At 52.3% G+C, this 25,513-nt stretch overlaps 1 protein-coding gene across 1 annotated transcript in view; it reads left to right on the forward strand.

Moving 5' to 3' along the window:
- STK35 (serine/threonine kinase 35) overlaps window positions 1-20,721 on the forward strand; it is a 38,253-nt gene extending 17,532 nt beyond the window's left edge. The window contains exon 4 of the mRNA XM_036244669.1: window positions 20,655-20,721. The gene's annotated coding sequence lies outside the window, so the exon portion shown is untranslated. The remainder of the gene's footprint in view (window positions 1-20,654) is intronic.
- The last annotated feature ends 4,792 nt before the right edge of the window (window positions 20,722-25,513 follow it).

Consider the following 25,513-nt stretch of genomic DNA (forward strand, 5'->3'; position numbering starts at 1 on the left):
TGCTGTTTTGCAGGGCAAAAGTTTTAGTTAAATAGTGATTCCTGCAAGTAGGAGAAATAGGTGACCTTGAGAGGAGAGAAAAATTAGAACAGTGTGTCCCAGGCTCTTGACAGCTCACAAAGACAATACAGTACTTGGTGTTTGGGTGCCTGTTTGTAGCCTATCCTGCCCTGTCCTAGTTGGGCACTTAGAATTATAGGCCGGGGCCCAGGTCTGTGTGACCAGGAGCTGAGCCTTGTGTCAGAAGTTTCATAGCAGTTCTGATCTAAGTGAGCTGTCTGCCTGGCTAAAATTGGGAAGATCTATTGAGTCCAAACACCTTTTTCTCCCGCCAAGCTTTATAGATGGAGAAGCTGATTCCATGCATTGATTTATTGGGAAGCTGTTCAGCAGAGATAATTTTAGGCACAGAAAATACATTATTAAACAAAACGGACAAAAAAAATCTTGCTGTTGTGGAGACATTCTAGTAGGGAGACAGACAAACATAGGTGATGTGTTAGAAAGTGCTAAGTGCTGGGGGCCAAGTAGAGCGGGATACGGGACATCAAAACGCTGGGAGGTCAGGGGAAGAGGTGTGTTAAGTAGAAGAAATCAGGGTGGGTCTCTTTGAGACAGTGACATTTGAGCAGAGGTTAGGAATTGAGAGAGTGAGTCATGAGGATTTCTGGCAAAAGAGCTTTCCAGACAGAGGGAACAGCCAGCATGAAGGCTTGATGGCTGTATAGTGAGCAGAGAGGAGGGTGTAGGGAGAAAGCCAACAGAGGTAACTAGGAGTCAACTAGCATAGGCCTTATAGGCCATTGTAAGGGTTTGGGCTTTTATGCTTGGGTAAGGTGGAAAGACATTGGTGTGTGTTCAGTTATGTGATACCTAATCTTTTAAAAGAGTCACTAGGACTTCTGTGCTAAAAGTAAACTATCGGGGAGCAAGCAAGGGGGTAAGATGGGAAGCTACATAACCCAAGTGAGGTAACGTGGCTTTGAACAGTGGAGCAAGGGAGGTCATGATTGGATTTGGGGTGAATTTTGAAGTCAGCCAACAGATTTTCCTGCTGGATTGAATGTAAGAATGGAGTTAAGGATGACGTCAAGGTTTTGGCCTTGGAAGCCATTGGAAGGGTAAAGTTGCCATCAAATGAGATGGAGAAGGCATTAGGAGGAACAGGTTTGATGGGAGAAAGTTAGGTTTTAGTTATCTGAAAGTTTGGAATGCCTGTTTAGAATCCAGGTACAGAGGTAGAGTGGGCAGTTGGGTGAGTCTGGAGTTAGGGAAGAGATCTGGCCTAGAGATACAAATGTAGAGATGACCAAGGTATGCAGTGAGTATAGAGAAGGTTCCAAAGATCGACTGGACTCTGGGCCATCCAACATTGCGTTTGGGGAGAAGAAAAGAAGTCAGAGATTGGAGGCCTGGATATGGTCTCCCGGAAGTCAGGTGAAGGAAAGACCTCAGGGGAAAGAAGTAATCGGCCGTGGCACATATGCCAGCCGATTGAGTGAGATGAGGACTGAGGGCGGACCGTTTGATATAACATCTGGGAAGTCCTTAGTGCTCCTGTTTTGGTGGCACATAATGGGGAAACCCATTAGAGTAGGTTTGAGGGGGAATGGAAGAAGACAGTGAGAAAATAGACCAGTGATTCCTACTTTTTGTTCTTGAAACCAAGGCCTCTAGAGAGCTTTTGTTTTATGTTTTACCTATGGATATTTGCAATATTAGAACTGAAAAATATTTTAAGTGTTCCTTTCATGTGAATATAAATAATAATAGATGCCCTGGCCAGCTTGGCTCAGCAGTTGGAGTGTCGGCCCTCGGACCAAAGGTCACAGGTTCAGTTCCCAGTCAGGGGCACATACCTGGGTTTTAGGTTCAGTTCTCTGGCCCCAGTCAGGGTCATGTGGGAGGCAGCCAATCGACAGGTTTCTCCCACATCAATGTTTCTCTCTCTCTTTCTCCCTCACCCTTCCTCCCTTTCACTCTGTCTAAAAAAAATCAATGGAAAAATATCCTCGGGTTAGGATTAACAAAACAAAAATAGTATGTTAACTTTAAGTATCCTAATTTATGAAAAATTATTTTCAAAAACATTTAGTGAGCAGAATGGCCCTGTTTTATAGTTTTGCAAATCTCTTCAATATCTGCCTTAAGTCAGCTGGATTCTCATATTTGCTTCTGCATTATAACCTGGTACCGTGTCCCTCATCATGGAACTTCTGGAAAACTCCACTGTACACTTAGGAGAGAATGAAAGTGAAAACGACAAGTAATGTCCCTGTGTCATAAAGAGGTTTAGCTCTGTGGACTCCCGAACTCCACACCATACTGGGGGAGCCGGTGCTGGGACAGAGGACTGTCCCTGAGGAATTCTGCTGGGAAAGGGAGCTGAGAAGTGGGGGCAGCTGGGGGCCCATGAAGGGACGGAGCTTGTATGTCCTGGTTCCTCGCCAGCTTTTCTACTAGACCTGCTCTGGGGACTCCGACCCCAGCTGCATGTAGGAAACACTTAAACCCCAGTCCGCACCATGAGGAAACGCCTCAGTAATCGAGGACTGTGGGTTTCAGAGTAGTGTTGAAGTCTGGGCCGCAGGGTTTAGTGTTCTGCAGCAATGCATGGAGATGCACTTGGGGCTGGAAACGTGGGATTCCTCTAAAAGGAATATTGCCGAGGGGATTATCTAGGCTTGAGTCCCATGTCTCCATGCCTGTGCTTTACTGGCGAGGTGACCTCAGGCAAGTTACCTTACCTCTCTGGGTTTTATTGTCCATAAAATAGAGTGGATCATATTTATCTTATTGAGGTTGTTGGGAATCACAAGAGGTTATGAAAGTGCCCTATAAAAACTGTCTAAGTGAAATGTTAAATGGTAGAATTTTAGATACACACTTTGACTTGAAGTGTAGAGTATGGTCTTCTGTTTCTTTCTGAAGGCTGTGGCCTTTAGCAGTGGCTTGCTTCTGATGATTACCAAAGGCTCCCCCCCCCCCCCCCAAACAAAGCTGTGCTAAAGGCAACAGATTGCTCAATGACGGAATCTATTTTTCTCTATTTGTCATTTTTTGAAGATGCTTAATAATTTCTAATGGTTCCTACCAACCAGCCACAAGCCTTACCCAGAGTGGAGGCTAGCCAAACTCATGTTCCAGGTGCCACCGCCCACATATTACCAGGGAGGGTGTTACGGGATGAGGGAATCTGCATTCATGGCCAAGTTTGCTGTCTAATATACAAATCTTGGTTACTAGGGCCTTTGAAGCCAGGGCCTTTGAATGACGTTTATCTAGAGCATGCAGCCCAAGTTTGCTGAAGGAAATCAGATGTTGGCGTGACCTGAGGGGTCATAGAAAATAGTCTTTGCTCCATGTGAGTTGGGTAGCTGCTTAACATCAGAAAGAAATCAGGCCTGATTTCTTGTTAAAGTGGTAAGTGGTCTGTGGCCTGAGGCCCAAAGATGTGGTTCTGGGCTAACAAGATGGGTGACCTGGGTTGGCCCTTACAAGAGTTGGGGTGTTTTTAACACAGGGGGTCCCCAAACCTCTAATTGGTTCAGAAACTTTTCAGTTCATCTCACAGGCAGAGCATGTTTGCTCATATTGAAGCTACAGAAACCAGTCCGATCATTTGCTTCCTTTTGGCTGGAAGTCTACCCCAAAATGTCATGTTATAGGTATCGAGTTCATCAGAAGTGACACTAAAAACTAAAAATGGAAAGAAAATGCTTAACTGATAATGGTTTGTTTTATTTTTAAAGTGTTTTCAATCATTTTTTATTTTTCAGTTATAATTGACATACAATATTTTATTAGTTTCAGGCATATGACCCAGTGATTAGACATTACATAACTTACTAAGTGATCATCCTGATAAATCTTGTACCCATCTGACGCCATACATAAATTAGAATAGTGTTGACTGTATTCCCTGTGCTGTGCTTTATATCCCCAGGACTATTCTATAACAACTGATGTGTTTTTTTTAAACAGCAAAGTCCTCCAAACAGAATGACTGGGGAAGAAACTAAAAGAGGGGTTTTAGGTGAGAAATTGGGAACCTAGGGCTAGATAGGTCTCCAGGTCCCTTCTCTGTTGAGTGGGACTTCCTGGCCCAGCCATCAGAAAGGCCATGAGCTAACCCAGGAGCTCCTAAGTAAGACATGTCCCCCTTCCCTCAAGAACTGCCCCCCCCGGGAGAGGTGGCAGGTGGAACATAGCTTCTGGGGCTCCAGGACCCCAGCTGCACCTTGCCTGGTGAGTGTGGCGGTCTGAGGAATCAGGCTCCGAAGGAAGGCGGCAGTGCTGAATGAAGGTGACCAAAGATGATGACAATTACTGGTTATCCCTGGGCTCAGTGCTTTAGGACCATTATTTCATTAACTTCTTGAGTAACTTCCTGAAGGTCACAGAACCAATAAGGAGTAAAGCCATGGGTTGCTTAACCCAATATGGTATATTACCTCATTGAATCATCTTTAAAACTCAAATGTTTGTAATACCTGACTTCAACAAACAACTGAGCACCAAGTACATTGACTTTCCTGTTCTCCTAGCACCCGCTCATTCTGAGATGAGTAAGGTGGGTGGGAGGTGGCTAGCACTGAGTAGGTTTCCAGTTGGGAGGGCGTCTGTTCTCTGCAAAGAGCTCAGAGTGTGCTGGTGAACAACTAGGTAGGTAGCCCAAAGGGAAGTGTTAGCAAGGAAAGTTTCACGGAAGAGGTGAAATTGCCAAAGGGACCAAAGCTAGAAGTTTGATTCTTGTACTCCAGAGGCTCGTCCCACTTAGTCTCTGGAGGAGCATTCAACAAAGGGAGGGTAGGAGGAGGGAAACACCACCCTTACCTCGAAGTGGACGGTTAGATCTGTAAACAATTAGGTTTTAGTTGAAGTAGAGAGATCATTGGGAGTGGGTGTATTTAGCAGTGATTGTAAATTCTTTGATCCAAGCAGACCTGGAACCTCGGAGCCTCTTGAGCCCCTGTAGCCCCTGTGTGTGTAGTGGAGGTCGAGCCTGGCCTTAGCTTTCTCGCTGGACTCGCCGAGCTGTGCATGAGTGGAGGGGCTGTGAGCGAAGATCCAGAGGGTTTAAAAGCTCAGCCTTCACTGTGGAGACCTCGTGTCCCTAGGATCTAGCGTCTCCTGGGGCCTGGTCTGTCTACTGGTGTTTTCTGGGCATCCCCCCAGCTGGGGAAGGTTGGTGTGTGCAAGGTCACTCAGCTCCCCTGAGCAGCTTCTGTCCCTGCTGTTGCCATCCCTTGTCTGCTCTGCCCAGTCAACAGAAGGAAGCTGAGCTGCTGCTTATGTAATGTGGCTGGTGGCCCCCAGGGATCATCTGTCCCTTGAAGCTCAGCAGGACATCAAAGCATCTGTGAGGGGACAGGCCTGCCCCAGGGATGTTGCTGCTCACATTCTCCTCCTCCCCAGCATCCTTGGCTCCTCCTAGCCCAGACAGTGTCCCTCTGGGCAAATCAAAATAGCTCTTGTAATCATCCATCTGTGAGCAAAGCTGCCTGACGGTTGGGGTCCTTCCAACTCCCATTTCCTCTTACCCCAGGGACACACAGAAACTCCCACCAACAATAACAGCTCCTGGTTAGAAAAACCTGCTTGGAGGGGTCTCCTGACTTGTGCAGAACAAAAGCCCTGCCCTGTTATCTCCAACCCCGAGTTAAGTACTTTTACATGTTTCACTGTCGTACAGCTTCTGCAGAAGTGTGTGGTCATCTGCCATCATCCTGCTGATGGGCACGCTGAGAAGCACTTTCCAAAGGTTTGGAGAGTCAGGATTTGAAACAAGGTGTACCTGACTGGAAATTCCACTGTTCCATTCTGCCTCTTACAGCCTCTTTAAAAGCAGCTTTCGATGGGTTTTTATTTTGAGGCAGATTGTGATTTCCTTCTCCAAATAGCATCACATAGGTGGCCCCTTAGGTGTTAGTGGGTAGTGCTGCCCATGGGCATCCTTCAGAGTCTGACAGCTCATCTGAGCATGTGCAGCAGGGCCACCTTCAGGTGAGGTCACCTGTGTGTGGATTCCTCTTGTGTCACACTGGTACAGCCCCAAACATGGGCAGGTGAGGCATGGCTGAGGTAACCAAGGGTCAGGCAGAAGCCACATAAGCAAGCAGACATCAAAATTAGTCCGAGAAAGGGAAGTGGGAGACAAAGCACACCCCACGTGATGACAGCCAGGAGCACTAGCCCTGGGGGGGCGCTGACAGGACAGCCCATGGCATTATACAAGGAAAGGGCGCCGATGTGACCCAAAGGCACTTGTCTCATCCCCAGTACCCTAGTAGAAGTCCTTTCCAAGTGAACGGTGTGGGTATTTGAGGTTAATGAGGACTCAAAGCAGAATGGCAGGGTTGCTGGGTTTCTCCCGACACACTCAGCTCATTTATTGAATCTTGACTAAAGCAAGGGATTTCATGACGTGTGCCTGTCATTGGTGTTGCTGTCTGCAGGCCCGTGTTGAAAGGTCCTGGCCGAGACAGGCTTGGTGAGGAAGAGCCCCCCTGGCTGTGGCATGCGCTTGCCAGTGGAGGTGTTGGCAGCGTAGACCCCAGCGTTGCCCTCTCGGAGCTCAGTTAGCAATGGTAGGTGTGACTTGGGAGACGTGGCCCTGGAGAGAGTGGAGGAGAAGCTTTCTGGAGGAGGTGGTGCCTTGGGCTGGTGGTTCTAGAAGGCAGGTGTAGGGGCACCTTGTCAGCCAGAGGGTAAGTGAAGAGGTCACGTCTCCGGGTTTGTCAGAGGCTCTCCTTGGCATACTGAGGCTGTGTTGGGTCCAGGACTCGGCTGGTGGGGAAAAGGTACTGTTGAAAATCTAACCAGAGAGGCATGCCAGGCCCAGAAGCTGGGGAGACTCCCTTAGGTTCTGTCTTGATAAACGAGGGAAGCAGTAGGTAAGCTCCCAGCCCCTCGTTTCATTTCCACTAGTGAGTCCTCAGTGATATTACAAAATCAGAGGAAATGGAGACCTGCAGCATTTCTAGGATTCAGAGGCATGGCAGGCCTTAAAACTGCCAGCCAAGTTTAAAATAAATCAATACCACAAAGTACTGCAATGAATTTCCCAACGTAAAGGAATTTCACTTTCTGTTAGAGGTGCCAGGGGAAAGCTGTAACTCAGCCTGCATCGTACACAGGTCAGAATTCTGTGTTCTGTTTCTTCGTAAAAGGAAGTGATGCCTAGGGACTCGGGAGGGGGGGGTTAGAGCCACCCAGATACACCCCAGGGCACGGTGAGGAAGATGAGAACGCCCCTGTTCCCCTGGCTGCACAGCGGAGCTGGGGGATCTTATGAATGGTGACCTTGATATTTGATAATTCCGAGGCATGGTACTGTAGCGGGAGTGGAAGGCAGGTTGGCTTGGGTATATCGTGTGGGATTGTGGTATTGACAGTTTGTTCTGGTGGGAAAGTCACCGATGATGGGAGCCAGTTTACTCATTGTGCATTTACTTCCATCCTTCTGGAAAGAGGAACCCCTGAAATATCGTGTACAACACCCTTTTGTTTTTTCCTTTCTGCTTTTTTAGACATGTCTAAGGCATGTCCTTCCAGAAAGCTCCATCCGAGGCATGGACTGGAAGTGGTGGTGTCAGATCTTGGCAGAAGCTGGGCCTTTCCAGCACCACCCAGCCTTGAACCAGACATAGGAGAGCTGGGAGTTGCAGTGAAGTCTCATTTGTTGTTAGTAACCAGATTGCCTGCTTGGGTTTGTTGAATGTTTGGAAGAAACCTTTGGTTTGCATGGGGCAGCAGAAATGGGTGTGGATATGCTATACCCCAGACAAACAACAGGATGACTTTTACCTTTAAAAAAGTTACTTGGGAGTTTAAGCCAATTGCCTAAACTGAAATCCAGATGTCACCACTGACACTATCCAGAGATCCGCCTCCCTCGCCTGCCCTGAGCATCTCAGGACATGGTACCAACCAGGTGTAGCCCGGGAGAGCCTCTGGAGAGCAGTCGCTCCAGCCCAGTGTGTTGGAAGAGTTGTGGCGGGGGGACAGCGGTCCCTGGAACTGCTGTTTCCCACCCACTCAGGATTTTATTGAGTTGGGCACAGCATAGTGGTGCCATAGGCAGACCCAGATGTCAGTCCTCGGGGTGTGCAGCCTGGTTACATGGCCTGGGTCATGTTTAACCATGGTTAGGAAGACTGCTACCCTTTATCAGTGGTAGGGACCGGGGATGTCACAAGGAGTGTTCTACTTAACAGATTGAGATTCTGTCCTGTGAACTGGAACACGCTACTGCCACACTCTTCCCTGCTCCTCCTCACTAGTGCACCCCTCCACACATACACATAGCGCCAGTGACAAATCTGAGGACAGTGATTCTCAGAGTGTGGTCCCCCGACTGCAGCATCCCCATGGAACTTGTTAGAAAGGCCTACTTCCGGCCTTACCTCAGACCTACAGAGCTGTAAACTGGGGGGCGGGGCTCAGCAGGCCCCCAGTGATGCTGCTGCACATCCTGGTCTGAAAGTGGCAGAGGGTAACCACACCATCCACCACCTTACATCCACTAGACACACAGCCGACTGCCTCGCCTCTTACCCCTTCGCCCACGCCAAGCTCGGACCTAGGCCTGAGCGCTGGGAGGGCCAGCCGGTTCTAACCCTGGCTCTGCCTTCCATGATTACCTAGCACTGGAACTTGGGGTAAGTCACTGCTTGAGGCCGTGGTTTCCTCGTCCAGAAGACCAGAGTACCCAAGGGACCACTCTTGGCCCCTCTTCCCTCCTCCCCTAGCCCTGGCACAGGTCTGCAGAGGATGGGGCTCCAGGACTGGGTTCTGCTGACTCTTGCCTAGTTTATCCCTCAGGATAAGATGAGGCCCTGCAGCCGCCAGCTCCTGAAAAAGAGGAGGAGGAGGAGGAGGAAAACCATTGAACTTCTCATGGGCTTCCCTGGCCCTGGGGCAGTGGGCTTGGAGCCCTAGTAACAGAGAGCATCTTGGGTTGCTCTCGGGCAAGTACCATTGGGGGTAATGCGTCACTGGGAGGTCTTTATGGTAGGACAGTATCACCCTTAGAGAAAGAGAAGTTTGTGAGGCAGCAAGGCATGGGGAATGGAGAAGCAACAGATGCACAGGGGGAGGGCTTAGGTCTTCACATGGCGTTTTAGTCATGGCTCTGAACCAGACTAAAGAACTTCACCTGTTGGCTCCCCAGGCATGTATTGAGCACCTGATGTGGGGGCCAGGAGATGAAGATAACCCCTGCCCTGGCCTGCTTTGGCTGAGTGGCAGAGCGCCAGCCCGCAGACCAGAGAGTCACAGGTTCAATTCCGGTCAAGGACATGTACCTTGGTTACGTTTCAGTCCCTGGTCCTGGTCAGGGTCGTGCAGGAGGCAGCCAGTTGATGTGTCTCTCTCACTGATGTTTCTCTCTCTCTCCCACCCTTTCTGAAGATAAATGGAAAAAAAGTATCTCAGGAGAGGATTTTAAAAAAAGATAACCCCTGACCTCACTCCATTTAAACCTTAGGCATCTCTCTGAGCCTTGGAGTCCTCATTTATCAAATGGGTTGCTAGCACTCACCAGTAGATTTTCACGAAGAGTCAGTGGAGCGGGTTGTACACCTAGTCGAGGCATGCCGTAGGCACTCACAGCCGCTGTGTCCTGCTGTCCTTCCATACCAGTTCCTGGCCACGCTGTTAGCAGAGCTAGAAGTCCTATCCCAGAATGGGTGTGGGTTCATGTGCTTTCCATGTCTCCACCTGTGCCCCCCGCTCATAAACACACACCCTGGAGTGGCCTATTAATTCTTTATTGATTGACTGTGTGTAGGCACTGTGGTAGGTGCTAGCAGTACATCAGTGAAATGCTAGACACAGTCCCTATTCTTGAGGCATTTGTACCTCTGCTCACATGTCATGCAGGGAAACTACAGGTGTATGTGGGTAAAGGAAGTAGAAAATAGGGACCTGCCTATTTTCAGTCAGAGAAAGTCTTTCTGAGGAAGTGACACTGAAACTAAGAGCTGAAGGATGAGGCCTCTGCCAAGCAGGGGGGCCTGGGACGGGCAGGAGCAAGGTGGACAGGGCCCGCCGACGCCGAGCCTGGTAGATCGTGGGAAATCATTTCTCCATCCAGTGTACATGTTTACAAGTCCACCCAGCTCTGGGGCCAGCAGGTTGCAGAGAGGCGAGCATGGAACCCAGTTAGGAAGCTGCCGTTTTCCAGGCTGGGTAGATGGTGCAGCAGATGGAGAAGGGTGAGGCGAAGTCAGGGTGTGTGTGGGCGATCTCTAAAGGGCTCTCAAGTGGACTGGATGAGGGAGGGTAAGGAAGACGTGACTCGGGGGTAACCCCGCTGTCTGAGTCTCTGGGGCAGAGCCATTTAAGAGATAGTGAACGCTGCAGGAGGACAGGGTCTTGAAGGGGGTAAGGAATACACAAATGTATCCTTGGGTATATGGATATAAACTCATCTACTCTCCTCCAGTGGGTACGTGGTGAGTTGTGAGTCGTTGTCTGGGTCTTCTTGGAGGGCTGTTGAGTCCCAAATTTGGGGCTGAACAGAGGGTAGGTAGCTTCACGGGCACGGAGTGACCTCCTGAGACCCGCGGCTGTATTCACAGCCTTCATTGGATGGCTGAGTCTTTGTGTTTTGTTCTCCCCCTAGTAATCAGCTTCTCATTAGGTGACTGATGTGTCTAGCTCTTCTGTGTCTTCATTTGCATATGCTATAATTATGTCTCAAGAACATAGCATTTTGTTGTTTTGGTATTTACTTTTGCTTTTTAGAGCTGAAAGGCTGTGCAGAGTCCTGTCACGGGGACAGGCTGGCGGTTCTGCCAAAGAGCAGCTTTCTAGCGCCAGCATCTCGCTCTTTGTTTGGTTTTGTTTTTTAATAGTTATATAACATCGGGACTATAATTGCCAGTATAAAATTTATTTTGAGAGCCACTTTAATTTGTAAATGGGGAAGCACTTTCTATTTTGGATTAGGGGGAGGAGGTGGGGTAGCAGACCTCGTGTCAGTTGCCTTCAGATTTCTAAGTGCGAGTCCCAGGGGTTGGCCGTACGGCCTTCACTTGACATCAGCTAATGGAGTAGGGGCTTCAAAACCAGCCCTTCAGCTGTCCTTTCACATATGTAGGGCACAGGGCAGAGGCTGCCCCACCTGCCTGTCCACCACGTCTCATCCCTGGCACCAAGGAGAGTCGAGGTCTTCCTTGCACTGGTTTAGCAAGTGCTTACTGAGAGCTTCTGCAGCTTGCCGGTAGTGTATTCACTCTGTTTATTTCAGGGTAGGAATAACCCTGTGCAGTGTGGAGTCCTTACCGTCATAAGGCTTGTGGGGTAGGGAGAGATGAGAGATGGATACTCTCACCCACCAGAAGTTACTGAGCTTGTGCCGCTTGCCAGACTTCACACTCTCCCATTTATTGTCTTGTGAAAGTCTCACGTGTGTCCTGGGTATGGTGTCCTTCCCATTCCCGCTCCAGACAGGAAGTGATCTACCCCGCGGGGACATGGCTGGAGCGCTCTGGTGCCATGGTCCTTCTCATGAGCTCCGGAGGACAGGTCACATAGAAGTCTGGTGGCACAGGACTGGCTTTTTGTTGAAGATGTAAGTGGTGGCAGCATGTGGGACATGTGGTTTAGATGGCCCTGAAGAAGGGAGGGTAGGTGAGGAGGGTCTAAGCAGGGGACACAGCGGGAGCAGAGGCGGACAGAGCGGATCTTTGGGTTGGTTCCCACAGGGGCTAAAGCGGGAGAGCAAAATAGCCCGAAAAGTTGCCAAGAGCCTTGAATGTCAGCCTAAAGCGGGTGAACTTCATCCCAAAAAGCTGGGTGGATGGGTGGGATGGGGCATAAACAATTCTTGGTGCCAGGACAAGGAGACTTGCGTTTGAACCTGATATACTGATAAATCTCAGTGTCAGTCACAGCTCTACCACTCACTAGCTGCGTGACTTTGGCCAGGTCACCTGACTTCTGGGGTCTCGTTTCCTTGTCCATTAGATGATACTCATTGAACGCCGATGCTCGCTGCACACTGTTGTAAAGACGGATGTACAGGAAACAGAGGCTCCGCTGCAGTCCTAGCATGCAGTGAGAGCTCAGTCATGGTGCTCTGTGCGTCGCCCTCATCCTGTTTGTTTTTGCCAAATCCTCATAGGCTAATCATCCATCTTCACTTCAGTTCTCGTGAACAATTTGCTGTGCCCTTCGTTTCTCTAAGAGAGCTCCAAACCCTTAGTGGGTGCCCCCGGTGAGTTCCTGTCGCACAGGGGCTTTGGGCCGGGTGCTGTAACCAGAAGTCCATATGGTCTCATTTTGCCCAGACCTCTCTGGGCATGATCTTGTTTGAGTTTTTCCTTTTATAATCACAAATTGTCCTGTCCCCATATGGAAGAGTGACCTCTCCCCTTTAGCTATTACTGCACCTGAGACATTTTCCTCCTGGCAAAGGGCCCCCAAGGAGAGCTCTCAGAGGCCCAGGCTTTCTCCCTGGGGCCCCCTCTTTGCTAATCACAGCAGCCACAGCTGAACCTCGGTCTCTTTGGGGACAGTTGAGGTAGTTGGCAGCTTTCATTTCATCCTCATACTTAATAAGTTGAGGAAAGGAATTAGTTAGCCTGCTGCTAATTACTAGGGCTGTTTCTGGAGACAGAAAGTAAAGTTCCCCTTTTGTTTGTTTTTAGTGATTTCCACCCAGGACCTGTTTACCAGCCTAGGTGCTAGGGGAAATCAACCCCAGTGCCCTAAGGGCTTCTATATGTGACTTCCCAGGTTTAAAGAGGTGTGGGGGGGGTGCCTTCCTGCTGACTGCTGGTCAGATTGCAGAGAGACCTCCAGATTGCAGTCTTAGGTCTTGCCCAGTGATTCTTATTTTTGTACATTCAACAAACTTTTAAATACTAGCATTTTGGCAGCACACTCCAAGGAGTCGAAGGTTGAAAACAATATTAAGCAAGTCAGCAATGGTGACAACATGATCACTGCCGTAATATGACCAGGTCTCCATGTCTGAGCTTCACAGTAACTGCTTGCCACCATTCCCTGCCCTGACCGAACGTTCCGGCACGCTTGAGATAATGCTGACTTCTGTTGCGTGGCTAGGAGCCCCGCTCGCCCCCTCCCCTCGTGCGGCAGTCACTGCTGTCCATTGGGCCTGGCATTTGTTTCCACAGGAGTGTGTGTCCTCATTGTAAGTGGATCAGGCCCAGCAGACACGCGTGGAGCCCTTCTCTCGGTGGCATTCGTCTACTTTCAGGGAGTCTCAGGGAGAGGACTGTCACCCTCCCACTGTTAGGAAGGTCTCTGTACCATGGACGGGCGTGGGCCTCCCCACAGCACTCCCCTCACACCCTGACCTTGGCCTCACAGGTGATACCACCACCTTTGTCACGGGAAGCCCCACACTGCCCTCCCGTGCTGCTTCTGGCTGGAGCTTCTGCCTTAAAAGATAAAGAGCCACAAAGAGCCTTATTAGTTCTCAGTTTCCTTGTGTCGTGGACCCTTCTCAGGATCTTAGTGTTGGGGATATTCTCTCAGAAAAATGCACGTGACTTACACTCTGGTCCTTCGTGTGCCTTCGGGATGGGGAGGTTGCAGACCTGTGCATCCTTAGAGTTAGACGGACCCCAGGTTGAGAAGCCCTGCCCTGGTCCTAAGCCTCTCATCGGCACCTGAAGAAATGTCTCCAGAGAGCGTAGAGCACAAATGAGACTGGAAGCCAGGGCTCCCATCCCTGCTGCACCACCAGGCAAGGTCCTTAGCATTGTCTTCAGTGTCCCCTAGTAGGTTGCCGCCTGGGAGAACACTTCTGCCCTTGTATCTGTGCTATGTCAACCTAGGCGACAGGCCGCCTTTCTGAGAACTCACGGGCTACTTCCTCCGGACATGGCCAAGTAAGTGAGGAGGGTGTGGAAGAAGGGAGGGGAGGCTTCTGAGCAAAGCATGGACCTCTGGCTGCCGAGGGCTGGAGCTCAGTCTCTCTTAGGGCTGCCCTGCCCCCGCTGCAGTCCTCAACAGTCCATGCATTATGAACTTGGAGGAGGGAGTCTGCCGTACCTGACAGCACCCCAGCCAGGTCTCCACCCCCACCTCTTGAGCCCCTTGTCAGCTAAGAAGAATTGTTGGGCATTCTACCATTTTATAGGTGGTTGGGACTGGCAGGAGGCCGCCATAGAGGTTCTTTAAGATCTGGGCAAGTCCAGAGTGTTGAAGCCAAACCTATGTCTTCCAGTCCTAACTGCCTTTCTCATGAACCTTAACCTCTTGCTCTGACTGACTTAGCCTGGGATGTACTCTGAAGCCAGGCGCCTAGCCACACCAGTATTTCACGCTCCCTCCAATTAAGCAGACAGCTTTCCCCTTTGAGGGCGGCCTCCTGCTGGAGTGAGAGAGCTGGGGTGGAGACAGGAGCATCCTGGTTCTCTAGCTGCTGGGCTGTGCCCTGGCTGGAAAGCCCTTCGCCCGCTGAGCCTCATTTCTCCCACCCCGCTCGGAAGGTGTCGGAGGGTGTGGCTCGGGGCAGCAGAGGTCCCAGTTCCTCCCCTGCCGGCTGCTGGAGCCTGCAGAAGCGCCTGGCCCTCTGCCCCTGGCTGGTTGGGCTGTTCAGTGGGAGCGCAAGCAAAACTGGGAGTTTTTATCACCATATTTTTGTATTACAATCATGTCATTCTGAATGAATGATTCTGTGTAGTTCGTAAATTAGTTTCCTATTGCCATGTACTAGCACCCAGTTTCTATTTATCACCCAGTATTTGAGCTCCTGTGCTTAGCAACCAAAACGCTGTGAGAGAATCAGGAGGCTGTCCCTGTCCTTCAGCAAGCGTGTAATTGGGGGGCGGTGAGAGCGGCACCCACAGCATGCTTAGTGGGGGAGGTCTGTGGTCATCCTGGGCCTGCTCCCTGGGAGGAGGTGTGTGAGGGCCTCTTGAAGGGTGAGTGCTAGCTGAGTGGACAGTGAAGGACAGGTTTGGGCCTGGGACGGGCAGGGTGCTCAGCCAGTCCGGCAGTGCTGAGCCCAGAGCAGAAAGGCTGTCACCTCAAGAAGACTGACTTGCGGCTGAGTCATCTTGTCTGGAATTTTTGCTTGAGCCACTGACGATCGTGAGGTTTGGCTTTGGTGTTTTGGGGTGTGATTTAAAGCTGCCATTGCAGCCATTAAGTACCTCCTGTGTGCCTCGTATTCCCTATTCCACCCACTGTCACTGGGCTCCACATCCTGCGCAGTGGACATTTCCATAGTTGAAGCTGAGCAAACAGGCTTGGAGGGACTTGACTTGGTAAAGGTCGAAGCTAGTGATTGGTAGAGCGGGGCTGTGGACTTTAGGTCTTCCACTCCAGAGTTCCTGTCCTTGACAGAGTGCCAACTCTTCACTGCTCCGTAACACACGCTCTGAAAGATGCTCCCCCTCGCCCCCAATTTGGGACCTGCCTCTGGGTTTCTACCTGGTTTTGGTCTCCTGTTCAGGGCGCAGAGACCATGAAACTCCTGGTGGGTACGCTCTGATAATCCCTAGGCTTTTGCTTATTAACACCATGCCCCTTCTTTAGACCTGGAATTGGAAAACACTGTTCCCCCATTTGTTGTCTCTACCCCCATTTATTTTATTCTGACAAAAGGACCCCCACATACTGGGCTGGGGCTGCTCCTGGCACAGTGCCCATGTGCTTGCCCTACTCTGGGCATTGCTCTTGCTAGCCGAGCCTTAGAGGAGTGATGCGTCAGAAAGCTTGGCGGTCGTCCTTCTGACAGGTTAGAATCGACAGGAGCGTTGGGGCCACTGAGCCCCCGAGGGCAGGCATGCTGATAACTGAGTATGGAAAGCCAGCTGCTTTGTTTCGTGTATTAAACAAGTGAAGCCAATATTACTTAGAAATAGAGGCCTGCCCTCTGGGACCCGGAGATTACCTTGCCTCTGTGTCTGCACAGCATGACGTGCTGAAAATCAGTACCTGAGCCTCAGTTTGCTCACCTGTAAAATGGAGAGAATTGCTACATGGTTCTTTGGACAAAGGAGGCATTGCATATTAATCTTGCATGGTGTCTAGCATATCCAATGTATCATTAGCTACAGTGAAATACCACCACACAGAACTGCAGGGAGAATTTAAGACAGGGTGAGTTCGGCCACCCATGCAGCGGTCCCGCAATCAGAGTTTACACTGTGCTTTGGTCTACGAGCACGTCAGCCAGATGGCTTTCTTTTTGGTGTGTGAGCTCATTTGGTCCCCAGCCCCATCATTGCTTACGCCCACCGTAGCTCTCCCCAGCTTCTGGTCTCCACATAGTGGCCTTATAGGGACAGTTTTGTTCCCCACTTTCCTTGCACAGACCAGACAGGTGCTTGGCTGGTGGAGGCACTTGCCAGAGGCTCCTCGCTGCCTGGTCGGCACCACATCCCCATTTGTGCTCTGGACCCCAGACCTGTCAGAGGCACCTAAGTCAAGCCTTCATGAGCTTTTTTTTTTTTTTTTTTTTTTTTAGTGAATCTGTTTAGTATTTATTTTTCTTATTTATTTATTTATTTTTAATAGAGATAAAGGAAGGGAGAAAGAGAAACATCAATGTGAGAAACATTGATCGGCTGCCTCCTGCACACTCCCTACTGAGGATCGAGCCTCAAACCCTGGCATGTGCCCTGACCGGGAATCGAACCAGGACTTCTCAGTGCTCAGTCCACTGAGCGACACCGGACTCAGTGAATCTGTTTATAAACGAAAGGCTTAAATGAGTCTGAAACGTGTTTAACCTCTTCTCATCTCTGTAGAGAGGGGATGTTGCATGCCAACAGCAGGAGCACATCTCTCCGAGCTTCTGTTTCCTCGTCCCAACTTGGGGCGGCCACAGCTCCTACCTCCAGATCGTTGAATGACGTGAGGCGGAAGATGGAAAACACTTGGTCCACTTTGGGACACAGTGGTGGGGGGCAGCGCGTTGGGTTGACAGTTGCCTGACTGAGTTGTCGACGCACACGACGCGCTCTGTCTGGATAGAACAGGCCTGGCATGTGTGAAGTGCATGGCGAGTGATGCTGTCGTGATCATTATAGAGAAATCAGGAGGTCGGATGTGTTGAGGGAACCTGATCTGAGAGCTGAAAGAAGGAAGGGCAGAATGGGCCAGCACACCTCCCGGGTCACCGACACCTTCCCCTCAGATGCAGGCTGTTAGAACCACAAGCTGAGCGGCTTTGAAAGCACCAGTGACTATCGCCGTGGACAGGCTGGGCAGCAAAGGGGCTGCACACTCTTGGATTGAGTGCTGGCTCTGCTACTCCACAGTCTATGATGAGGGCCGGCTTGCTCCGTCTCTCTGGGCCTACTCCCTTCTTCAGATGGGCAGACCCATCTCCGCAAGGTGCAGTGACCGGGAAAGTGGAGATGGGGTGTGTACAGGTGTCACCTGTAGGGTTATCACACCACCACTTTGCTCAGTGGGTGTGGCTTGGCTCTCTCGGGAGGACTGTGGTCAGAGGTAGGGCCACTGAAAGGGACAAGGCCAGCCCTGATTGAAGCTGGTAACTGAGAGCAAGCCCAGCCTGTGCTGTCGGGGAGCTGAGGCGTGGCCTCTCTAGGATGAAGGGCTGGGGCCTCCGTCGTTTACTGTCCCCTGAGTGCCTGGGAGGGTCTGCTGCTGCTTCTGCCCAGGACTGTGTGGCCTGGGCTTCAACCCTGGCAGTCCTGTTCTTGGTGTAGGAAGGACCACTCCTGTCTTGCAGTGAGATTTCTGCCATTAGCTTGCTGGAAAGCTGTACCTCTAATGGGAGACAGGAGAGAGACTCAGAGTCCAGGTCCTCTCCATGGAAGACAGTACCCCTCGTTTTCCCGTCCCTGCCCATGGGGTAAAGCCCACAGACCAACCATACCAGGAGGGCCAGCGCCAGTGCCAAAGGTGGAGGGAGGGTGGAGGAGCCTGTGGGAAATGTCAGCCTTGATTCCTGGCAAGGGACCCGGGGATCTCAGCGTCATTGCGTGCTGGTGTCTCAGGAGCTCTTGCAGGGTACCGGGCTGTCGGTTTGACCTTCCACAGTCACACTCTGTTCCACTGTCTTATTATGTAAAAAGGGACTCTGGCTACTGAATCTCTGCCTCCTTGACCACACTGCCTTTCAGCCTCCATGGCCCACCATCCTGCTGGTGATCATCCTTTTGAGGAGGTTGTCTTAGCTTGGGTCCTACCAGGGGAGGGAGGAAAGCAGTGTTGAAGGGTCATAACTGGTCCCCGAGATTAGCAGATCACATATGACCACACAATTTACCTGGCTTTTCTTACCCTGTTTCACGAGGACCTGGAGTGTCTTGGATGGTGAGGTCCTCCCCAAGCTCTCCCTCCCCCAGCTCCTGGTTGCTCTGCTTTGTCTACCGAAAGCAGTAGGCATGCTGCGTGAAGCGGATGCGAGGTGCCTGCCGCGTCATCGAAGGACATGCGCATGATGGTTTTATCTTTGCAAGCCAAACACTGAGATGCAAGGCCCACCACCAGGTTTTGCGGAAAGGACTCAATGGGCAGGGAAACAGAAGCAGCAGAGGAAAAGGTTGGGCCTGAGAAATCCAGTATTTTCTTTCCTGATCAGATAGCTTTCCGGCGCCTTGGTCATCTGTCCCTGCTTCACCCACACGCAGATGCTGTCGCAGCACCTGTGCAGCCGAGGGCGGGATCACGGTCTCACCTCCCAGAGGCCTGACAGGGGTGGGGAATCCTCCATGTCCACTGTCTGTGGGAGAGTCCAGAAAAGGCCCGGGTCTGGGTGTCTGGACTGCTCGCTGCTCCATGGCCTTTCTTGTTGATTCGAGTGTACTGTTTTTCCATTACAGAGCATGGCAGCGTGAGTGTACTCAGCACTAAAAATACAGAGGGAAAGGGGGGAGAAGGCACACCCATGACAAGTACATCACTGTGGTGTGTTTTTTGCCAGATTGTCCTGTACTTGGAGGCTCCGAGTTTTACCTAGTTATGGTCACACTCTGGCCAGAGCTTGTAGCCTGCTTTCCCCACTTACCGCAGGGAAGCGCTTCTGCCATGATGCTGTTCAGATGGCCACGCACCTTCTCATTTCCTCTGTATCACTGAGTGGACGGGTCATTTGCCTAAACCTCTTATTTTGTGGATTGTTGCCTGGTAGTTTAAATATACTTCAGTGAACATGTGTATTTATGAAGCCCTTTTCATTTTGGGACGATCAGTTAAGATACATTTCCAGCAGTGGAACTGGGGTCTGCAGGTCTGAACACGTCGGCAGCTCCGAACACACTGCCAGGTTCTTCCCTCCTCCCGGGCCTGTCCCTTTCCTGGTACCCTCACCTGCTACAAGCAGGGTCGGCGGTCAAATGGCTGAGGACCGTGGCCTGTTTAAATCTCATGCGTTCATCATTTTTGGGGGGGACAAATGGCTGGGAGAGGGTGGGCTCATCGAGTGTGTCAGTTCCTGCTGTGGGCCAGGTACTTTTTAGTTATTCCCCTCAAACCTCAAAATAGAGCTCTCCCCATTTCTCAGAGGAGGAAACGGGGGCTGACAGGAAGTAAACTGTTCGATATCTCTGTACCCCGCTGCCTCTCGTGAGGACTAGCCAGGCATCTCCCCAGGACCTGAGGACGACGGCCAGTGTTGTCAGACCACACAGGCAGCAGGTACTGGGGAAGGCGCTGGGCTGGGAGGGCACCCCTCTCACACTGCAGAGAGCTCACCAAGTAGCCAAGCCCATGTCGGGGTTTCAAGGACAGAGTGAAAGGCTTGTCTGATCAGTCGTTTGGGGAGAGCCGCACTTTGAAGCTCCTAAAAGACTTACTGCCGCTCAGATGGTGTTGCTGCGCTGGGTGCCGCCCTGCCTAGGATAGGGGGCTGTACTCTGCCCGGGCCAGGCTCAGACTTGGAGAGCTGGGCTGGGGTGAGGGCTGGCCCAGGGATGACCTGTAGGTGCTTGTATTCCAGGCCCCTAGGAAAACAGGTCCTTGAAGGCAGGCAGCTTGTCTTGTTCCTGAGGCCCAGCACCAAGGTGATTGACTCCCAAACCGTAGCTAGTAATAATAGAGCGGGGACAGAGGACTTAAATTTGTCCGCAGCCCAGCGGCAGAACCTTTTGACTCCGCCCCGGCTCTGGCTCCAGAACTTTAAGCCTGACCACGCCAGCAAGGGCCCCGGCTCCAGGCCTCCCCTAAGACGGAAGAGCCTGGGCGACCTAGTAGTACCAGTTTCAGAGGCCAGTGCCTCCCTCTTCTTGTCTCTTAAAATGAGGTCCGTGAACTCGAGGGAGTTGCTTTGAAGTTTCAGGGCAGCATGATTAGAGGGGATGGGGAAGGAAATGTGAGGGGACCAGGCTGCCAAGGCCTGTGGGGACGGACAGCGAGGGCCCAGTGGCATTTAAACAGCAGGAGTCCATGAGAGAACACAGGATCCAGTCAGATTCGTATGCCCGGGTGCCCCGCCCAGGTCTGCCCCTCAGTCCACGGGACCTCGGGCCTCGGTTTCCTTACCCGAATAGTAAGAATGTGTGTTTGCGGCAGGGAGTGAGGGTGAAGCTACATGTGCTTCAGATGAAGTCAGAACCCTTCTCTCCCGGCCCCCAGCACATCTCAGCTCGCGCGTTCGTCGGCTTGGGTGCTGGCGCCTAGCGGGGGGTCTGGAGCCGGAGCCACCCCAAGCCCACTGACCAGTGTCCACTCGTGCCCTGCCTTCTGTCTTCCAGGTTGATCCTCGGGACCCACAGTCTCATCAGTCTCACAGGACAGCAGAGGTCCAGGCGGTGGCTCGGCCGGCTGGCGGTCCCAACAGCTGGAGCTCCAGCAATGTGAAGCTTTGTTTGGGTTTTCCCCTTCTTTAGTTTTGCTTAAATTTTTTTTTATTATTATTATTATTTTGTCTTTCACTTTTTTTCTTTTTATTTCTTTTTTAATTTAAACAATTTAAGACTTCAAAAGAGCAGAAGCTCTGCTGTGGACAGGCACCAATTTCTTTAAAGAAATTTAATACGGACAAAGCATATGTATAAATTTCATTTTTAATTTTTACAAGGGGTTAGGGAGCTATTTTGATTTTGTCTTTTATTTTCCCTGTCTTTCTTTTACTCATTTCTCAGTTCTGCTTATAACCCCTCACTTCCCCCAGAGAAGACCCGCCTCTCCATGGAGAATGTGGGCATTTCCCCGGGAACAGGGGCGTGGAGACGGGAGGAGGCCTCTGGGCCATCTTTCCACCAGACGCAGGAACTGCCAGACTGCTGAGCGCTCCTGGCCAGCCCTTTGCCTTGGATGAAGAACCACCTGCAGGAAGACCAGGGTTTGGCCAGAACTCAAGAAAGAAGCTCTCAACTGTGGGTGTGTGCTCTTCAGGCTGTCGGAAGCCCCAGGCCACAGCAGGACTTACAGTGGTGGGAATCCATTCCCTCCGCTGCCCTTTATAACTGGGATCCCTGGGGGGAGGGGGACTGGACAGAAGTGACCATCTCCCACTTCCTGGCAGTGAGCGGTCAGTCCACTCCAACTACAGACCTACTTTTCTGTTAGTGATCTTTCTTTCTGAAGATCCCCAGGAAAAAACTGTTGTGCCAAACCTCTGCCCGGACACTGTGGGGCCTTCAGCAGGCATCTGCCGTCACTCCTATGCGCTCAGCACCATCACCGACTGGCTCCTGTATCGTCCTCCTCCGACGTGCCCACCACACACGCAGGCTGTCACAGAGACTGCCTGGGTCCTCGCGATCCAGTGGCGACAGTGCCGTAAGAACAGGTGCCCTGGCCTGGCTGTCACTGCGGTGGAGGGTGTGCCGTACGTGCTGGGTCTGACTGTCGCACCGTCTCCCTCACCCCAGGGCTGTGCTGTTCGGTGCCCTGTTTTGGTGTAAATGTGTCTGATGGGGAAAGGATGGAACCGCCGAGAGCAGGGAGGTGCCCGGGCAGACGCCTGCAGCCTTTAGGTTCCTGATTGTGGGTTTGGCAGCCGAGCTTCCCCAGCCGAGTCTGTCAGTGTAGCTGATCTTCACTCTCCCTCTTCACAGGCTTCTGAACCGCATTCTCTGCCACGCAGGATGGAACCCCTCCTCTGCTGTCTCAGAAGCTGTTCACCCTGTGACAGCAGCAGGAAAGGATCGTTGGGAAAGGGGAAGGAGTTCTTTTGTATTTATTTTTGGTTTTGTTTTCTCTAAACCAGCACAGGATCAGTAGGGGAGATGGCTGGAGGGCTTTCCCCACAGCTGCAGTCCTGGTCCTGCGGCTCTGGGAGGCTGGGGGAGGCCAGCACAGTGTCAGCCGAAACTCACATTCCTTCAGCCTTTTCTCAAGCCCTCAGATACCACCGATGCTTCCTCCAGGGCAGATAGTAGGCTGTGATTAGCAGGCTCCCAGGGGCTGCAGGTGGTAACCAGGCCCTTCCATTCCTTGGCTGAAATCCTTTGTACTCTCCTGTCTCTGGTCTCTTCTGACTCCTCTGGTGACCTCCTGTGTGTCCTCTGAGCTGCAGCTGGGCGGTTGGGGGCACGGCGTCCCTCGCTGCAGTGCGCACACCTCTGCCCCACAACCCTGCCTTCCCTCGCCAGCTGTCTCTGCGAGCACATGGGGAAAGCAGTCCCCAGACGCGGCACCCCAGCTCTCCCTGGCTGCAGCGCCGAAGCCCCTAGTGGGGGCTCGAGCCTAACAGGTTCCGCAGCCTGCTTATAGTTTTCTCCTGCCCTCCCAGCGCAGCTCTGTCTAAGGTCCTGGCGCCGCACTGCTCTCCCTTTGTGACTTTTCCTGCTATCCCCCGTAGTGACAGGGTGTCCATGCCTGTTGGGGGAGGGGGCAGCCTGGGTAGCCAGCGTCCAGGCACCCTTGCCTTGTAGGACTCCCCGCCTGCTCTGGCTTGGTGGCAGGACCTCCTCCGGAGCCCCGAGGGCCAGCTCCTGAGCCCCAAGTGCCTGTCTCTCCCTCTGCTCCCTCCTCGCTCTCTCCCTTGTCCACCTGAGGCACCAGGCAGCCAGGTGGGGTCCATCTTCAGTGCATGCTGGCCCTGCCCAGTCAGTGGACTAGCCTGGGGTGAGGCCCAGGTGGCTCCTGTCGCCTTTCGCAGCCACTTGCCACCTGTCTCACCTCTTCTGCCTTTTCACCCTCTCCACCCAGGTCTCAGGCCTGGCGGCAGCTCTGCACTGCCTCATCACCAAGTTTGTTAAGCTTGTCCCAGTTCCAGAAGTTTCCACACCTTAAGATAGCGTCTGTCATTCTCTTCTTTAATCTATGAAAAGGAGAGCCTGTTGGAGGGAGGGTCTGGGCCATAGCCCTGAGGGCAGGAGCATGGTTCCCTCAGTGTGAGGAGTCAGCAGGACAGATCATAGTGCCTTATTCCATTGCCTTCCCCTGACCAGACCCCGCCCTCAGGAGCGTGTGCTCCTCCCTCATTGTGTCCATCTGTCTTACACTCCCATTCACAGACAGCCCGGTGGGAACTCCCTCCCCTCCCCTCCCTGAGGGCCGCAGCCAGGCACACATCCGCCCACCCGGCCAGGCGCCGTCCAGCAGCATTAGCCGAGGACGGGCGAACCGTCATAGACAGGTGCACTCTGCTCTTCTACCCAGCACATCCCTGCCGCTTACCTCTAGCCGGGAGGATGCTCAGTCTGCTCATTGGAGCCTGCGCCATCTGACCCCTTCTGGGCACTGGGGCGAAGGTTGCGGGCCTCCGCCTCGGCTCACCCCTGAGGCTCTGGGACAGGAGGGAACCCTTTCCTCCTGCCCGCGTGTGGTTTGCCCCGCGTGGCTGCCTTTCGGAGGGAGTGTATATGTTTACTTGAGAAAACCCTGTTTACAGCCAGAGGAGAATCGTGCCCAACACTAGGTGGAGAGTGACTCGGGACAGGGCCTGGCCTCTGTGGCACTGCTGCAGTGGCCCCAGAGCGAAGGAGGCAGAGATGCCAGGGCCGGGGCGCTCCCTGCAGCCGTCTGCTCCCTGACCCTGCGGTGCTGAGACCACTGACCACCTTCCTCACAGCCGCCTGGCCCTGACATCCGCCTCATTCCTCCAAGATTCTCAGCTCCTCACATACCAGTTGCCTCCTAGAGAACCAGTGATTGGAGCAATAAGATTTTTTTTTTTTTTTTTTTTGCTTGAGTCTTTTTCGAAGAAAAGGAAAAGAGCTAACATGGGACTCTCCTCTTTATGCTGTTGGCTGTTTACCTTCGTAGAAGACAGACGGACGGACGTCTGAGTTTCAGCTTGGGGGGATCTTTTGGAAGCTTGGAGAAGCAAGAGTCAGGCTCTCACGCCCCTGAGAAGGGGACCCTGACTGCCCCCACCATGCTCCATGCCCCTTGGGCTCCCAGCCCCACCCTCCAGACGCTCCTCCCATCCTGATCCTGCCGGTGCCCCGCACACACCCGGGGGCGCTGGCGGCTCTGACTCTAAGTGGGGCTCTTCGGTTATTGCCCCCATGACTCCTAACCCCTTCCTAGGTCTGCCTGGTGGCCCCGGACAGACAGCTGCTGGAGTCTCCTAGGAACTGGTGACCTGACAACAGCCAAGCTCGAGCCATTCGGTTTTTCAGGGTCGGGGCTTGTGGCTGAGGCACAGCCCTCAGGACACACGGGCCATCTCTGATCTGCCCCCGAGTGTGGGGAGTGGTGCCACGCGGGCTGACTAAGCACCCGCAGCCATGATCAAGCGATAATCCACTGTCATTGGCTGCCCAGAGCCCCCAGATTGCAGGGGGTGACGGAAGCCACAGGAGGAAGGGACATTTAAGGCATCTTTTGCGCCCCGGGGGCCTCTTTCCATCAGCAGGGGAGTGTGTTGCGATGGTTGAACAGTCACGTGGGCCATTTCAGTGTGAGGGAAGTTTAACCCCGGCTCAACACTGTTTCAGATACTAGTCAATAACTCTATCTTCCTTTATTTTCTTTTTTTGCACAGAAGCTGGTAATCTAGGACCTACGTGTGAACAACTTTATGAGTATTTTTTGTACTTGGTTTACTTGGTTGGTCTGATACGTGATATTTAAGTTCCTCGAGCACTGTGGAGCCCCTGATGTGTATGAATGACTGAGGCTTTGTAAATTAAGGGACGTTTGTGTGAATAAAGTTATTTGACGGGGTCAAAGAAGCCATATGTGATTTGAAGTTGTGTTTGTGGTTTTGTCGTCACCTGTTGGGGAGGGAGAAGAAGACAGCCCAACAGCTTCCCAGTCCCCATCCCCAGTCCCGGGTCCCAGCGAGGGAGCAGCATGGGAGAAAAGGACACTCGCTGCTCAAGAAAACCACCTGCTGTCCTTCAGCTGGTCCCACCCCACACCTGGGAACAGGTGTCCAATGTGGGGGGCCTGCACCTGGGAGCAGGGATCCGCACCACGCTGTCGGCCCTCGGCCCACATGGCCAGTCTTCCCACTGCTTCCGCAAGTTCTGCCTTCCAGGAGGCTTAACGTGGAGATCGGAAGGGCCTCCAGACCACAGCAGCAGGGCCAGGGCGGAAGAACTGTGGGCTGAGAAGTAGCCCTCAGGCCCAGGCCTGGAGAGCAGAGGGCTCTAATCAAGGCCACAGAAGTGGGTCTCGGGGTGCAAGAAAGAACAGCTAGCCCATCTCCCTC

This window comes from Molossus molossus, unplaced genomic scaffold (genome assembly GCF_014108415.1).
Source record: "Molossus molossus isolate mMolMol1 unplaced genomic scaffold, mMolMol1.p scaffold_m16_p_6, whole genome shotgun sequence".
Lineage (NCBI taxonomy): Eukaryota > Metazoa > Chordata > Mammalia > Chiroptera > Molossidae > Molossus > Molossus molossus.